The 17740-nt window shown below is 45.8% G+C and overlaps 1 protein-coding gene and 2 long non-coding RNA genes across 3 annotated transcripts in view; all 3 read right to left on the bottom strand.

The window, feature by feature from the left end:
* LOC118381706 (lipoma-preferred partner homolog) overlaps positions 1-17740 on the bottom strand; it is a 221000-nt gene that overhangs the window by 185573 nt on the left and 17687 nt on the right. The gene's annotated exons all lie outside the window — the stretch shown is intronic.
* On the bottom strand, positions 11501-16027 carry LOC127910741 (uncharacterized). The gene is made up of 5 exons (XR_008076084.1): positions 15403-16027; positions 13898-15039; positions 13392-13446; positions 12039-12192; positions 11501-11796 (listed from the first exon to the last, which is right to left on the bottom strand). It is a non-coding gene; the product is annotated as an uncharacterized LOC127910741 (long non-coding RNA).
* Positions 12650-13163, bottom strand: LOC127910749 (uncharacterized). Its single transcript, XR_008076096.1, has 3 exons — positions 13095-13163; positions 12798-12863; positions 12650-12764 (listed from the first exon to the last, which is right to left on the bottom strand). It is a non-coding gene; the product is annotated as an uncharacterized LOC127910749 (long non-coding RNA).

Genomic DNA, 17740 nt, shown 5'->3' with positions numbered 1-17740 from the left:
AACCGTGCTCTACCAACTGAACCGTGCTCTACCAACTGAACCGTGCTCTACCAACTGAACCGTGCTCTACCAACTGAACCGTGCTCTACCAACTGAACCGTGCTCTACCAACTGAACCATAGTCTACCAACTGGACCGTGCTCTACCAACTGAACCGTACCAACTGAACCGTGCTCTACCAACTGAACCGTGCTCTACCAACTGAACCGTGCTCTACCAACTGAACCGTGCTCTACCAACTAAACCGTGCTCTACCAACTGAACCGTGCTCTACCAACTGAACCGTGCTTTACCAACTAAACCGTGCTCCACCAACTGAACAATGCTCTACCAACTGAACCATGCTCTACCAACTGAACCATGCTCTACCAACTGAACCGTGCTCTACCAACTGAACAATGCTCCACCAACTGAACTATGCTCTACCAACTGAACCGTGCTCTACCAACTGAACTGTGCTCTATGCTCTACCAACTGAACCCGTGCTCTACCAACTGAACCGTGCTCTATGCTCTACCAACTGAACAATGCTCCACCAACTGAACCGTGCTCTACCAACTGAACTGTGCTCTACCAACTGAACCGTACTCTACCAACTGAACCGTGCTCCACCAACTGAACCGTGCTCTACCAACTGACCATCTACCAACTGAACAGTACTCTACCAACTGAACCATGCTCTACCAACTGAACCGTGCTCTACCAACTGAACTAGTGTCCCTACATCCCTCCTTCCCTACATCCCTCAAAACCCTCCTTCCCTCCATCCCGACCTTCCCTCCGTACCCTCCTTCCCTCCATCCCTCGTTCCCTCCATCCCTCCTTCCCTACATCTCTCCTTCCCTCCATGTCTCCTTCCCTACATCCCTCCTTCCTTACATCTCTACATCCCCCTTCCCTACATCCCTCCTTCCCTACATCTCTCCTTCCCTCCTTCCCTACATCCCTCCTTCCCTACATCTCTCCTTCCCTCCTTCCCTACATCCCTCCTTCCCTTCTTCCCTCCTTCCCTCCTTCCCTTCTTCCCTCCTTCCCTCCTTCCCTACATCCCTACATGCCTCCTTCCCTACATCCCTCCTTCCCTTCTTCCCTACTACATCCCTTCTTCCCTACATCCCTCCTTCCCTACATCCCTCCTTCCCTACATCCCTCCTTCCCTACATCCCTCCTTCCCTACATCCCTCCTTCCCTTCTTCCCTCCTTCCCTACATCCCTACATCCCTCCTTCCCTACATGCCTCCTTCCCTACATCCCTACATGCCTCCTTCCCTACATCCCTACATGCCTCCTTCCCTACATCCCTACATCCCTCCTTCCCTACATCCCTACATCCCTCCTTCCCTACATCCCTCCTTCCCTCCTTCCCTACATCCCTCCTTCCCGCCATCCCTCCTTCCCTACATCCCTCCTTCCCTACATCCCTCCTTCCCTACATCCCTCCTTCCCTCCAGCCTCCTTTCCTACATCCCTCCTTCCCTCCTTGCCATCCCTCCTTCCCTACATCCCTCCTTCCCTCCATCCCTCCATCCCTCCTTCCCTACATCCCTCCATCCTCCTTCCCTACATCCCTCCTTTCCCTCCTTCCCTACATGCCTCCATCCCTCCATCCCCCTACATCCCTCCTTCCTACATGCCTCCTTCCCTACCTCCTTCCGTACATCCCTCCTTCCCTACATCCCTCCTTCCCTCCATCCCTCCTTCCCTACATCCCTCCTTCACTACATCCATCCTTCCCTCCTTCCCTACATCCCTCCTTCCCTACATCCCTCCTTCCCGCCATCCCTCCTTCCCTACATCCCTCCTTCCCTACATCCCTCCTTCCCTCCAGCCTCCTTCCCTACATCCCTCCTTCCCTCCTTCCCTTCTTCCCTACATCCCTCCTTCCCTACATCCCTCCTTCCCTACATCCCACCTTCCCTACATCCCTCCTTCCCTTCTTCCCTACATCCCTTCTTCCCTACATCCCTCCATCCCTACATCCCTCCTTCCCTCCTTCCCTACATCCCTCCTTCCCTACATCCCTCCTTCCCTACATCCCTCCTTCCCTCCTTCCCTACATCCCTCCTTCCCTACATCCCTCCTTCCCTCCATCCCTCCTTCCCTACATCCCTCCTTCACTACATCCATCCTTCCCTCCTTCCCTACATCCCTCCTTCCCTACATCCCTCCTTCCCTACATCCCTCCTTCCCTACATCCCTACATCCCTCCTTCCCTACATCCCTCCTTCCCTACATCCCTACATCCCTCCGTCCCTCCTTCCCTACATCCCTCCTTCCCTACATCCCTCCTTCCCTACATCCCTCCTTACCTACATCCCTCCTTCCCTCCTTCCCTACATCCCTCCTTCCCTACATCCCTCCGTCCCTCCTTCCCTACATCCCTCCTTCCCTACATCCCTCCTTCCCTACATCCCTCCTTACCTACATCCCTCCTTCCCTCCTTCCCTACATCCCTCCTTCCCTACATCCCTCCGTCCCTCCTTCCCTACATCCCTCCTTCCCTACATCCCTCCGTCCCTCCTTCCCTACATCCCTCCTTTCATACTTTGTTTGCGTAACGCCAGCTCCTTCAATGAAGACAAAAGCCTAACTCCATTTTCAGCTTCACTAGGTTGCTGTCGTAAATTAAATCCCAGCATTAGCAGAGAGGTCAGAGGTCAGAGGGCAAACTGAGAACACTTATCACAGCTATTAGAGATACAGTTCAAGCCCTGGATAAAACATGTAATGATTTTATATAATTTTATACAATTGACATTATACAGCCTTAAGACCAGTTGACTCTTAACAAGGTAACAAAGAGAGACTTCAGAAAGTTTTCAAACCCACATTTCCACGTTGCTACGTTACAGCCGTATTCTAAAATGGATTAAAATAAATATACATCCTCATGTGGAGATGGGAGAACCTTCCAGAAGGACAACCATCTCTGCTGTACTGCACCAATCAGGCCTTTATGGTAGAGTGTCCAGATGGAAGCCACTCCTCAGTAAAAGGCACACGACAGCCCGTTTAGAGTTTGCCAAAAGGCACCTAAAGACTCTCAGACCAGGAGAAACAAGATTCTCTGGTCTGATGAAACCAAGATTGAACTCTTTGGCCTGAATGCCAAGCGTCACATCTGGAGGACACCTGGCACCATCCCTACGGTGAAGCATGGTGGTGACAGCATCATGCTGTGAGGATGTTTTTCAGAGGCAGGTACTGGGAGACTAGTCAGGATTGAGGGAAAGATGAACGGAGCAAAGTACAGAGAGATCCTTGATGAAAACCTGCTCCAGAGCACTCAGGACCTCAGACTGGGGTGAAGGTTCACCTTCCAACAGGATAACGACCCTAAGCACACAGCCAAGACAACGCAGGAGTGGTTTCGGGACAAGTCTCTGAATGTCCTTGAGTGGCCCAGCCAGAGCCCGGACTTGAACCCGATCAAAAATCTCTGGAGAGATCTGAAAATTGCTGTGAAGCGACGCTCCCCATCCAACCTGACAGAGCTTGAAAGGATCTGCAGAGAAGAATGGGAGAAACTCCACAAATAGAGGTGTGCCAAGTTTGTAGCGTCATACCCAAGAAGACTCGAGGCTGTAATCGCAGGTGCATTAACAAAGTACTGAGTAAAAATAATAAATAATAATAAAATACTTACGTAAATGTGAATACTGTAATAATAATAACCAATTGGTTATTAAATTAAATAAATTAAATAATTAAATAATATTAAATAAATTATATACATTAAATAATAATGTAAATGTGATATTTCAGTGTTTTATTTTGAATACATTGTTAAAATTAGAATGAATTAAAGCATTAAAGTGTTTAAGACACGCCTTTGCTTGGTCAGGATGGGTTATTGTGTGTAGATGGATTTTTTAATTTAATTTAACCTTTATTTAACCAGGCAAGTCAGTTAAGAACAAATTCTTATTTTCAATGACGGCCTACCGGGGAACAGTGGGTTAACTGCCTTGTTCAGGGGCAGAACGACAGATTTGTACCATGTCAGCTCGGGGATTCGAACCTGCAACCTTCCGGTTACTAGTCCAACGCTCTAACCACTAGGCTACCCTGCCGATGAGGGGGGAACAAATATGTCTGGAACGTAAAAAAATGTGGGGGAAAAAGTGGAGGGATCTGAATATTTTCCTAATGCATTGTGGGAGATGAGAGACAGAGAGATCCACTGCATCTCTAGAGATGGTCTTTTAGGTGATTGATGACTGGAAAAAGGCACAGCGATGTCGGTGGGTCGGTCACCCACGGTAATAAGAGGTCTCACTCTTCCTCTATGTAACGATGTGCAAATAGTTAAAGTACAAAAGGGAAAATAAATAAACATAAATATGGGTTCTATTTACAATGGTGTTTGTTCTTCACTGGTTGCCCTTTTCTTGTGGCAACAGGTCACACATCTTGCTGCTGTGATGCAACACTGTGGTATTTCACCCAGTAGAAATGGGAGTTTATCAAAATTGGATTTGTTTTTTCAAATTCTTTGTGGATCTGTGTAATCTGAGGGAAATATATGTTTCTGTCCTGGGGCTCTGTGGGGTGTGTTTGTGTTTGTGAAAAGAGCCCCAGGACCAGCTTGCTTAGGGGACTCTCTCTCTCTCTCTGTGTCTCCCCCCCCCAACCCCTGTGGGCTTGATTGACATGGGAAATATATGTTAACATTGCCAAAGCAAGTCAGGTAGATAATAAACAAAAGTGGAATAAACAATACAAATAGCAAACAGTAAACGTTACACTCACAGAAGTTCCATAAGAATAATGACATTACAAATGTCATATTATGTCTATTAAAGTACAAAAGGGAAAATAAATAAACATAAATATGGGTTGTATTTACAATGGTGTTTGTTCTTCACTGGTTGCCCTTTTCTTGTAGCAACAGGTCACAAATCTTGTAACAGCAGTGTAACAGCAGTGTAACAGAAGAGTAACAGCAGTGTAACAGCAGTGTAACAGCAGTGTAACAGCAGTGTAACAGAAGAGTAACAGCCGTGTAACAGCAGTGTAACAGCAGTGTAACAGCAGAGTAACAGCAGTGTAACAGCAGTGTAACAGCAGTGTAACAGCAGTGTAACAGAAGAGTAACAGCAGTGTAACAGCAGTGTAACAGCAGTGTAACAGAAGAGTAACAGCCGTGTAATAGCAGTGTAACAGCAGTGTAACAGCAGTGTAACAGAAGAGTAACAGCCGTGTAACAGCAGTGTAACAGCAGTGTAACAGCAGTATAACAGCAGTGTAACAGCAGAGTAACAGCAGAGTAACAGCAGTGTAACAGCAGTATAACAGCAGTGTAACAGCAGTATAACAGCAGTGTAACAGCAGTGTAACAGCAGTATAACAGCAGTGTAACAGCAGTATAACAGCAGTGTAACAGCAGAGTAACAGCAGTGTAACAGCAGAGTAACAGCAGTGTAACAGCCGTGTAACAGCAGAGTAACAGCTGTGTAACAGCAGAGTAACAGCAGTGTAACAGCCGTGTAACATCAGAGTAACAGCTGTGTAACAGCAGAGTAACAGCAGTATAACAGCAGTATAACAGTAGTGTAACAGCAGTGTAACAGCCGTGTAACAGCAGTGTAACAGCCGTGTAACAGCAGAGTAACAGCAGTGTAACAGCAGTGTAACAGCAGAGTAACAGCTGTGTAACAGCCGTGTAACAGCAGAGTAACAGCTGTGTAACAGCCGTGTAACAGAAGAGTAACAGCAGAGTAACAGCAGTGTAACAGCAGTGTAACATCCGTGTAACAGCAGTGTAACATCAGTGTAACAGCAGTGTAACATCAGTGTAACAGCAGAGTAACAGCAGAGTAACAGCAGAGTAACAGCAGTGTAACAGCAGTGTAACAGCCGTGTAACAGCAGTGTAACATCAGTGTAACAGCAGAGTAACAGCAGTGTAACAGCAGTGTAACAGCAGTGTAACATCCGTGTAACAGCCGTGTAACAGCAGTGTAACAGCCGTGTAACAGCAGTGTAACAGCAGTGTAACAGCAGTGTAACATCAGTGTAACAGCAGAGTAACAGCAGTGTAACAGCAGTGTAACAGCAGTGTAACAGCAGTGTAACAGCCGTGTAACAGCAGTGTAACATCCGTGTAACAGCCGTGTAACAGCAGTGTAACAGCAGTGTAACAGCAGTGTAACAGCCGTGTAACAGCAGTGTAACATCCGTGTAACAGCCGTGTAACAGCAGTGTAACAGCAGTGTAACAGCCGTGTAACAGCCGTGTAACAGCAGTGTAACATCAGTGTAACAGCAGAGTAACAGCAGTGTAACAGCAGTGTAACAGCAGTATAACAGTAGTGTAACAGCAGTGTAACAGCCGTGTAACAGCAGTGTAACAGCAGTGTAACAGCAGAGTAACAGCAGTGTAACAGCAGTATAACAGCCGTGTAACAGCAGTGTAACAGCAGAGTAACAGCCGTGTAACAGCAGTGTAACAGCAGTGTAACAGCCGTGTAACAGCAGTGTAACAGCAGTGTAACAGCCGTGTAACAGCAGTGTAGCAGCCGTGTAACAGCAGTGTAACAGCAGTGTAGCAGCCGTGTAACAGCAGTGTAACAGCAGTGTAACAGCCGTGTAACAGCAGTGTAACAGCCGTGTAACAGCAGTGTAACAGCAGTGTAACAGCCGTGTAACAGCAGTGTAACAGCAGTGTAGCAGCCGTGTAACAGCAGTGTAACAGCAGTGTAACAGCCGTGTAACAGCAGTGTAACAGCCGTGTAACAGCAGTGTAACAGCCGTGTAACAGCCGTGTAACAGCAGTGTAACAGCAGTGTAACAGCCGTGTAACAGCAGTATAACAGCCGTGTAACAGCAGTGTAACAGCCGTGTAACAGCAGTGTAACAGCAGTGTAACCATGTCAGGTATCTTGACTCAATATTACCAGTGAGGTAACTCACTCTGCCACACAGACAGCAAAGCAACACAAACTTGGTAAATGTGTGTCAAACCAAAAAACGACATCTCTCCCGATTGATTTGGGAGAGATGGGCTGCATGATCTTTACCAATTACACCAGTACTGAGTCTATGTACTGGTACGCTGCACAGAGACTCAGTACTGGTACCCTGAACATAGACTCAGTACTGGTACCCTGAACATAGACTCAGTACTGGTACCCTGAACATAGACTCAGTACTGGTACCCTGAACATGGACTCAGTACTGGTACGCTGCACAGAGACTCAGTACTGGTACCCTGAACATAGACTCAGTACTGGTACCCTGAACATAGACTCAGTACTGGTACCCTGAACATAGACTCAGTACTGGTACCCTGAACATAGACTCAGTACTGGTACCCTGAATATAGACTCAGTACTGGTACCCTGAATATAGACTCAGTACTGGTACCCTGAACATAGACTCAGTACTGGTACCCTGAACATAGACTCAGTACTGGTACCCTGAACATAGACTCAGTACTGGTACCCTGAACATAGACTCAGTACTGGTACCCTGAATATAGACTCAGTACTGGTACCCTGAACATAGACTCAGTACTGGTACCCTGAACATAGACTCAGTACTGGTACCCTGAATATAGACTCAGTACTGGTACCCTGAATATAGACTCAGTACTGGTACCCTGAACATAGACTCAGTACTGGTACCCTGAACATAGACTCAGTACTGGTACCCTGAACATAGACTCAGTACTGGTACCCTGAACATAGACTCAGTACTGGTACCCTGAACATAGACTCAGTACTGGTACCCTGAACATAGACTCAGTACTGGTACCCTGAACATAGACTCAGTACTGGTACCCTGAACATAGACTCAGTACTGGTACCCTGAACATAGACTCAGTACTGGTACCCTGAACATAGACTCAGTACTGGTACCCTGACCATAGACTCAGTACTGGTACCCTGAACATGGACTCAGTACTGGTACCCTGAACATAGACTCAGTACTGGTACCCCCTGAACATAGACTCAGTACTGGTACCCTGCACATAGACTCAGTACTGGTACCCTGAATATAGACTCAGTACTGGTACCCTGAACATAGACTCAGTACTGGTACCCTGAACATAGACTCAGTACTGGTACCCTGAACATAGACTCAGTACTGGTACCCTGAACATAGACTCAGTACTGGTACCCTGAATATAGACTCAGTACTGGTACCCTGAACATAGACTCAGTACTGGTACCCTGAACATAGACTCAGTACTGGTACCCTGAACATAAACTCAGTACTGGTACCCTGAACATAAACTCAGTACTGGTACCCCCTGAACATGGACTCAGTACTGGTACCCTGAACATAGACTCAGTACTGGTACCCTGAACATAGACTCAGTACTGGTACCCTGAACATAAACTCAGTACTGGTACCCCCTGAACATGGACTCAGTACTGGTACCCCCTGAACATAGACTCAGTACTGGTACCCTGCACATAGACTCAGTACTGGTACCCTGAACATAAACTCAGTACTGGTACCCTGAACATAAACTCAGTACTGGTACCCCCTGAACATGGACTCAGTACTGGTACCCTGAACATGGACTCAGTACTGGTACCCTGAACATAGACTCAGTACTGGTACCCTGAACATAGACTCAGTACTGGTACCCTGAACATAGACTCAGTACTGGTACCCTGAACATAAACTCAGTACTGGTACCCCCTGAACATGGACTCAGTACTGGTACCCCCTGAACATAGACTCAGTACTGGTACCCTGCACATAGACTCAGTACTGGTACCCTGAACATAAACTCAGTACTGGTACCCTGAACATAAACTCAGTACTGGTACCCCCTGAACATGGACTCAGTACTGGTACCCTGAACATAGACTCAGTACTGGTACCCTGAACATAGACTCAGTACTGGTACCCTGAACATAGACTCAGTACTGGTACCCTGAACATAGACTCAGTACTGGTACCCTGAACATAGACTCAGTACTGGTACCCTGAACATAGACTCAGTACTGGTACCCTGAACATAGACTCAGTACTGGTACCCTGAACATAGACTCAGTACTGGTACCCTGAACATAGACTCAGTACTGGTACCCTGAACATAGACTCAGTACTGGTACCCTGACCATAGACTCAGTACTGGTACCCTGAACATGGACTCAGTACTGGTACCCTGAACATAGACTCAGTACTGGTACCCCCTGAACATAGACTCAGTACTGGTACCCTGCACATAGACTCAGTACTGGTACCCTGAATATAGACTCAGTACTGGTACCCTGAACATAGACTCAGTACTGGTACCCTGAACATAGACTCAGTACTGGTACCCTGAACATAAACTCAGTACTGGTACCCCCTGAACATGGACTCAGTACTGGTACCCCCTGAACATAGACTCAGTACTGGTACCCTGCACATAGACTCAGTACTGGTACCCTGAACATAAACTCAGTACTGGTACCCTGAACATAAACTCAGTACTGGTACCCTGAACATAAACTCAGTACTGGTACCCCCTGAACATGGACTCAGTACTGGTACCCTGAACATAGACTCAGTACTGGTACCCTGAATATAGACTCAGTACTGGTACCCTGAACATAGACTCAGTACTGGTACCCTGAACATAGACTCAGTACTGGTACCCTGAACATAGACTCAGTACTGGTACCCTGAATATAGACTCAGTACTGGTACCCTGAACATAGACTCAGTACTGGTACCCTGAACATAAACTCAGTACTGGTACCCTGAACATAAACTCAGTACTGGTACCCTGAACATAAACTCAGTACTGGTACCCTGAACATAAACTCAGTACTGGTACCCCCTGAACATGGACTCAGTACTGGTACCCCCTGAACATAGACTCACTACTGGTACCCTGAATATAGACTCAGTACTGGTACCCTGAATATAGACTCAGTACTGGTACCCTGAACATAGACTCAGTACTGGTACCCTGAACATAGACTCAGTACTGGTACCCTGAACATAGACTCAGTACTGGTACCCTGAATATAGACTCAGTACTGGTACCCTGAACATAGACTCAGTACTGGTACCCTGAACATAGACTCAGTACTGGTACCCTGAACATGGACTCAGTACTGGTACCCTGAATATAGACTCAGTACTGGTACCCTGAATATAGACTCAGTACTGGTACCCTGAACATAGACTCAGTACTGGTACCCTGAACATAGACTCAGTACTGGTACCCTGAATATAGTCTCAGTACTGGTACCCTGAACATAGACTCAGTACTGGTACCCTGAACATAGACTCAGTACTGGTACCCTGAACATAGACTCAGTACTGGTACCCCCTGAACATAGACTCAGTACTGGTACCCTGAACATAGACTCAGTACTGGTACCCTGAACATAGACTCAGTACTGGTACCCTGAACATAGACTCAGTACTGGTACCCTGAACATAGACTCAGTACTGGTACCCCCTGAATATAGACTCAGTACTGGTACCCTGAATATAGACTCAGTACTGGTACCCTGAACATAGACTCAGTACTGGTACCCTGAACATAGACTCAGTACTGGTACCCTGAACAGAGACTCAGTACTGGTACCCTGAACATAGACTCAGTACTGGTACCCTGAACATAGACTCAGTACTGGTACTCTGAACATAGACTCAGTACTGGTACTCTGAACATAGACTCAGTACTGGTACTCTGAACATAGACTCAGTACTGGTACCCTGAACATAGACTCAGTACTGGTACCCTGAACATAGACTCAGTACTGGTACCCTGAACATAGACTCAGTACTGGTACCCTGAACATAGACTCAGTACTGGTACCCTGAATATAGACTCAGTACTGGTACCCTGAATATAGACTCAGTACTGGTACCCTGAACATAGACTCAGTACTGGTACCCTGAACATAGACTCAGTACTGGTACCCTGAACATAGACTCAGTACTGGTACCCTGAACATAGACTCAGTACTGGTACCCTGAACATAGACTCAGTACTGGTACCCTGAACATAGACTCAGTACTGGTACCCTGAACATAGACTCAGTACTGGTACCCTGAACATAGACTCAGTACTGGTACCCTGAACATAGACTCAGTACTGGTACCCTGAACATAGACTCAGTACTGGTACCCCCTGAACATAGACTCAGTACTGGTACCCTGAACATAGACTCAGTACTGGTACCCTGAACATAGACTCAGTACTGGTACCCTGAACATAGACTCAGTACTGGTACCCTGAACATAGACTCAGTACTGGTACCCTGAACATAGACTCAGTACTGGTACCCTGAACATAGACTCAGTACTGGTACCCTGAACATAGACTCAGTACTGGTACCCTGAACATAGACTCAGTACTGGTACCCTAAACATAGACTCAGTACTGGTACCCTGAACATAGACTCAGTACTGGTACCCTGAATATAGACTCAGTACTGGTACCCTGAACATAGACTCAGTACTGGTACCCTGAACATAGACTCAGTACTGGTACCCTGAACATAGACTCAGTACTGGTACCCTGAACATAGACTCAGTACTGGTACTGGTGTATAAAACCATGTGATTGCTACTCGTTGTGTTTTTATGTTTCTATTACATCTATGTTTCTCTCTGAATTGTTGGGAAGAGCCTGTTAGCATTTCACCTGTTGTTTACCTGTTGTTTACCTGTTGTTTACCTGTTGTTCACCTGTTGTTCACCTGTTGTTCACCTGTTGTTCACCTGTTGTTCACCTGTTGTTTACCTGTTGTTTACCTGTTGTTCACCTGTTGTTTACCTGTTGTTCACCTGTTGTTCACCTGTTGTTCACCTGTTGTTCACCTGTTGTTCACCTGTTGTTCACCTGTTGTTCACCTGTTGTTCACCTGTTGTTCACCTGTTGTTCACCTGTTGTTTACCTGTTGTTCACCTGTTGTTCACCTGTTGTTCACCTGTTGTTCACCTGTTGTTTACCTGTTGTTTACCTGTTGTTTACCTGTTGTTTACCTGTTGTTTACCTGTTGTTCACCTGTTGTTCACCTGTTGTTTACCTGTTGTTTACCTGTTGTTTACCTGTTGTTTACCTGTTGTTCACCTGTTGTTTACCTGTTGTTTACCTGTTGTTTACCTGTTGTTCACCTGTTGTTCACCTGTTGTTCACCTGTTGTTCACCTGTTGTTCACCTGTTGTTCACCTGTTGTTTACCTGTTGTTCACCTGTTGTTCACCTGTTGTTCACCTGTTGTTCACCTGTTGTTCACCTGTTGTTCACCTGTTGTTCACCTGTTGTTTACCTGTTGTTCACCTGTTGTTCACCTGTTGTTCACCTGTTGTTCACCTGTTGTTCACCTGTTGTTCACCTGTTGTTCACCTGTTGTTTACCTGTTGTTTACCTGTTGTTCACCTGTTGTTCACCTGTTGTTCACCTGTTGTTCACCTGTTGTTCACCTGTTGTTTACCTGTTGTTCACCTGTTGTTCACCTGTTGTTCACCTGTTGTTCACCTGTTGTTCACCTGTTGTTCACCTGTTGTTCACCTGTTGTTCACCTGTTGTTCACCTGTTGTTCACCTGTTGTTCACCTGTTGTTCACCTGTTGTTCACCTGTTGTTCACCTGTTGTTCACCTGTTGTTCACCTGTTGTTCACCTGTTGTTCACCTGTTGTTCACCTGTTGTTTACCTGTTGTTCACCTGTTGTTCACCTGTTGTTTACCTGTTGTTTACCTGTTGTTCACCTGTTGTTCACCTGTTGTTCACCTGTTGTTCACCTGTTGTTCACCTGTTGTTTACCTGTTGTTCACCTGTTGTTCACCTGTTGTTCACCTGTTGTTCACCTGTTGTTCACCTGTTGTTCACCTGTTGTTTACCTGTTGTTTACCTGTTGTTTACCTGTTGTTCACCTGTTGTTCACCTGTTGTTCACCTGTTGTTCACCTGTTGTTTACCTGTTGTTTACCTGTTGTTCACCTGTTGTTCACCTGTTGTTTACCTGTTGTTTACCTGTTGTTTACCTGTTGTTTACCTGTTGTTCACCTGTTGTTCACCTGTTGTTCACCTGTTGTTTACCTGTTGTTTACCTGTTGTTTACCTGTTGTTTACCTGTTGTTTACCTGTTGTTCACCTGTTGTTCACCTGTTGTTCACCTGTTGTTCACCTGTTGTTTACCTGTTGTTTACCTGTTGTTCACCTGTTGTTCACCTGTTGTTTACCTGTTGTTTACCTGTTGTTTACCTGTTGTTCACCTGTTGTTCACCTGTTGTTTACCTGTTGTTTACCTGTTGTTTACCTGTTGTTTACCTGTTGTTTACCTGTTGTTCACCTGTTGTTCACCTGTTGTTCACCTGTTGTTTACCTGTTGTTTACCTGTTGTTCACCTGTTGTTTACCTGTTGTTTACCTGTTGTTTACCTGTTGTTTACCTGTTGTTCACCTGTTGTTTACCTGTTGTTCACCTGTTGTTTACCTGTTGTTCACCTGTTGTTCACCTGTTGTTTACCTGTTGTTCACCTGTTGTTCACCTGTTGTTCACCTGTTGTTTACCTGTTGTTTACCTGTTGTTTACCTGTTGTTTACCTGTTGTTTACCTGTTGTTCACCTGTTGTTTACCTGTTGTTTACCTGTTGTTTACCTGTTGTTTACCTGTTGTTCACCTGTTGTTTACCTGTTGTTTACCTGTTGTTTACCTGTTGTTTACCTGTTGTTTACCTGTTGTTCACCTGTTGTTCACCTGTTGTTCACCTGTTGTTCACCTGTTGTTCACCTGTTGTTTACCTGTTGTTTACCTGTTGTTTACCTGTTGTTTACCTGTTGTTCACCTGTTGTTTACCTGTTGTTTACCTGTTGTTTACCTGTTGTTTACCTGTTGTTTACCTGTTGTTTACCTGTTGTTTACCTGTTGTTTACCTGTTGTTTACCTGTTGTTTACCTGTTGTTTACCTGTTGTTTACCTGTTGTTTACCTGTTGTTTACCTGTTGTTCACCTGTTGTTCACCTGTTGTTTACCTGTTGTTCACCTGTTGTTCACCTGTTGTTTACCTGTTGTTTACCAAGCATATGACTTATACAAATGCATTTCAAAATACCAACTAAAGCTAATTAAATTTTTTTAATTTTTTTTATATATATATATATATATCTGAGCTCATCCAATGCCATCAGAAAGATTTTGACACACTTTCACGGCAAAACCAAACAAACTATGGTCCCATTTAATATTTTATGACCGAGTAACAAAACAAACTCTGGGAGCCAAAAAAAAATGCCAGGCTAGTCGCTTCACTTCCCCTTCCACAGCTCCTCTCCCCCCTGCCTGGCGTCCCCGTTACCTGATTTAGAGGAGAGAGAGAGAAGAGTTCTACCGTCTCCTTTCCCAGAAGCTCTGGAGAGAGGAGCAACACAGAGTAGAGTGGCTTATCGATTTGAGAGTGCCAGATGGGTAATGGAGTGCACGCAGAAAGCTGTAAATTGAGGTTTGCTCGTTACTCTTTGCTTATACAAGAGGACAGAGCTGCAGCAGCTGTGCCAATGCTTGGGGTATGAAACCTGGGACATTACATTACACAAGCAGGGAGAGAGAGGAGAGGAGAGGAGAGGAGAGGAGAGGAGAGGAGAGGAGAGGAGAGGAGAGGAGAGGAGAGGAGAGGAGAGGAGAGGAGAGGAGAGGAGACTGACCTGTTGCCTTGAGATACAGACCAAAATGCAGACCTGTTGCCTTGAGATACAGACCAAAACACTGACCTGTTGCCTTGAGATATAGACCAAAACACTGACCTGTTGCCTTTAGATATAGACCAAAACACTGACCTGTTGCCTTGAGATATAGACCAAAACACTGACCTGTTGCCTTGAGATATAGACCAAAACACTGACCTGTTGCCTTGAGATATAGACCAAAACACTGACCTGTTGCCTTGAGATATAGACCAAAACACTGACCTGTTGCCTTTAGATATAGACCAAAACACTGACCTGTTGCCTTGAGATATAGACCAAAACACTGACCTGTTGCCTTGAGATATAGACCAAAACACTGACCTGTTGCCTTGAGATATAGACCAAAACACTGACCTGTTGCCTTTAGATATAGACCAAAACACTGACCTGTTACCTTGAGATATAGACCAAAACACTGACCTGTTGCCTTTAGATATAGACCAAAACACTGACCTGTTGCCTTGAGATATAGACCAAAACACTGACCTGTTGCCTATAGATATAGACCAAAACACTGACCTGTTGCCTTTAGATATAGACCAAAACACTGACCTGTTACCTTGAGATATAGACCAAAACACTGACCTGTTGCCTTGAGATATAGACCAAAACACTGACCTGTTGCCTTGAGATATAGACCAAAACACTGACCTGTTGCCTTGAGATATAGACCAAAACACTGACCTGTTGCCTTGAGATATAGACCAAAACACTGACATGTTGCCTTGAGATATAGACCAAAACACTGACCTGTTGCCTTGAGATATAGACCAAAACACTGACCTGTTGCCTTGAGATATAGACCAAAACACTGACCTGTTGCCTTGAGATATAGACCAAAACACTGACCTGTTGGAATCATATAAATATAATAATTTCTATTGTGAAGTGGATCATTCAGCTGACTGCCTGATCACCATCAATGACGTAGTAGTGTCAGGAAAATAACCTCACACTCAACGTCAACAAAACGAAGGAGATGATCGTGGACTTCAGGAGACAGCAGAGGGAGCACGCCCCTATCCACATCGACGGGACCACAGTGGAGAAGGTGGAAAGCTTCAAGTTCCTCGGCGTACACATCACAGACAAACTAAAATAGACCAGCCACACAGACGGCGTTGTGAAGAAGGCGCAACAGCCTCTTCAACCTCGGGAAGCTGAAAAAATGAGTCTCGTCACCGGAAACCCTCACTAACTTTTACAGGTGCACAATTGAGAGCATCCTGTCGGCCTGTATCACCGCCTGGTATGGCAAATGCACCGCCCTCAACCGCAGGGCTTTCCACAGGGTGGTAGGTCTGCACAACGCATCAACGGGGGCAAAAAGAAAGAAAGAGAGAGAGAGAGAGAGTAGGAGAGAGAGAGAGAGAGAGAGAGAGAGAGAGACAGAGAGAGAGAGAGCGAGACAGAGGGAGAGAGAGGGAGAGAGAGTGAGAGAGCGAGCGAGAGAGAGAGAGAGACAGTGAGAGAGAGAAAGACAGAGAGAGAGAGAAAGAGAGAGAGACAGAGAGAAAGACAGAGAGAGACAGAGACAGAGAGAGAGACAGAAATAGAGAGACAGAGAGAAAGACAGAGAGAGACAGAGATACAGAGAGAAAGAGAGAAAGAAAGACAGAGAGAGAGAAAGACACAGAGAGAGAGACAGAGAGAAAGACAGAGAGAGACAGAGACAGAGAGAAAGACAGAGACAGAGAGACAGAGAAAGACAGAGAGAGAGAGAAAGACAGAGAGAGAGACAGAGAGAGAGAGACAGAGAGAGAGAGAGAGAGAGAGAGAGAGAGAGAGAGAGAGAGAGAGAGAGAGAGAGAGAGAGAGAGAGAGAGAGAGAGAGAGAGAGAGAGAGAGAGAAGAGAGAGAGAGACAGAGAGAGAATGTATCCTGCCCAATGTATGACCATATTAAGACACATTGATACATCCAACCCAAAGTGGAATGTTTAAAAAATACTAGTTGCCAAAGTACCGGAGATTTTCTTTATTTTTGTATATATTTTTTTTAATATTTGAGTCATCTAGCAGACGCTCTCATTCACGGCGACTTACAGGAGCATTAAGGGCCTTACTCAAGGGAACATCAACAGTTTTTTTTCATCTAGTAATTTTGGGGATTCGAACCAACGACCTTTTGGTTACTGGTCCAACCTTCTAAACCGACACCTTACTGTACACAGTAGTTTATATCCTGAAGGTATTTTCAGGTCGTCAATAAACAGCATGTTTACACCTCCATCATACTGCAGAGAGAACACAGGTGCTGCTGTGTGTGTGTGTGTGTGTGTGTGTGTGTGTGTGTGTGTGTGTGTGTGTGTGTGTGTGTGTGTGTGTGTGTGTGTGTGTGTGTGTGTGTGTGTGTGTGTGTGTGTGTGTGTGTGTGTGTTGTGTGTGTGTGTTGTGTGTGGTGTGTGTGGTGTGTGTGGTGTGTGTGTTGTGTGTGTGTGTGTGGTGTGTACAAAGAGTAAAAGAGTTTACAGTCTAACCAGACACCTAGGTATTTGTAGTTGTCCACGTATTCTAGGTCAGAACCGTCCAGAGTAGTGATGTTGGACAGGTGGGTAGGTGCAGGCAGCGATCGGTTGAAGATAATGCATTTAGTTTTACTTGTCTTTAAGAGCAGTTCGAGGCCATGGAAGGAGAGTTGTATGGCATTGAAGCTCGGCTGGAGGTTAGTTAACACAGTGTCCAAAGAAGGGCCAGAAGTATACAGAATGGTGTCGTCTGCGTAGAGTTGGATCAGAGAATCACCAGCAGCAAGAGCGACATCAATGATGTATAGAGAGAAGAGAGTCGGCCCGAGAATTGAACCCTGTGGTACCCCCATAGAGACTGCCAGAGGTCCCGGACAACAGGCCCTCCGATTTGACACACTGAACTCTGTCTGAGAAGTAGTTGGTGAACCAGGCGAGGCAATCATTTGAGAAACCAAGGCTGTTGAGTCTGCCGATGAGGATGAGGTGATTGACAGAGTCGAAAGCTTTGGCCAGGTCAATGAAGACGGTTGCACAGTACTGTCTCTTATCGATGGCGGTTATGATATCGTTTAGGACCTTGAGCGTGGCTGAGGTGCACCCATGACCAGCTCGGAAACC

Source organism: Oncorhynchus keta, chromosome 22 (assembly GCF_023373465.1).
Source record: "Oncorhynchus keta strain PuntledgeMale-10-30-2019 chromosome 22, Oket_V2, whole genome shotgun sequence".
NCBI lineage: Eukaryota > Metazoa > Chordata > Actinopteri > Salmoniformes > Salmonidae > Oncorhynchus > Oncorhynchus keta.
This window is presented reverse-complemented; position numbering and strand designations above follow the sequence as displayed.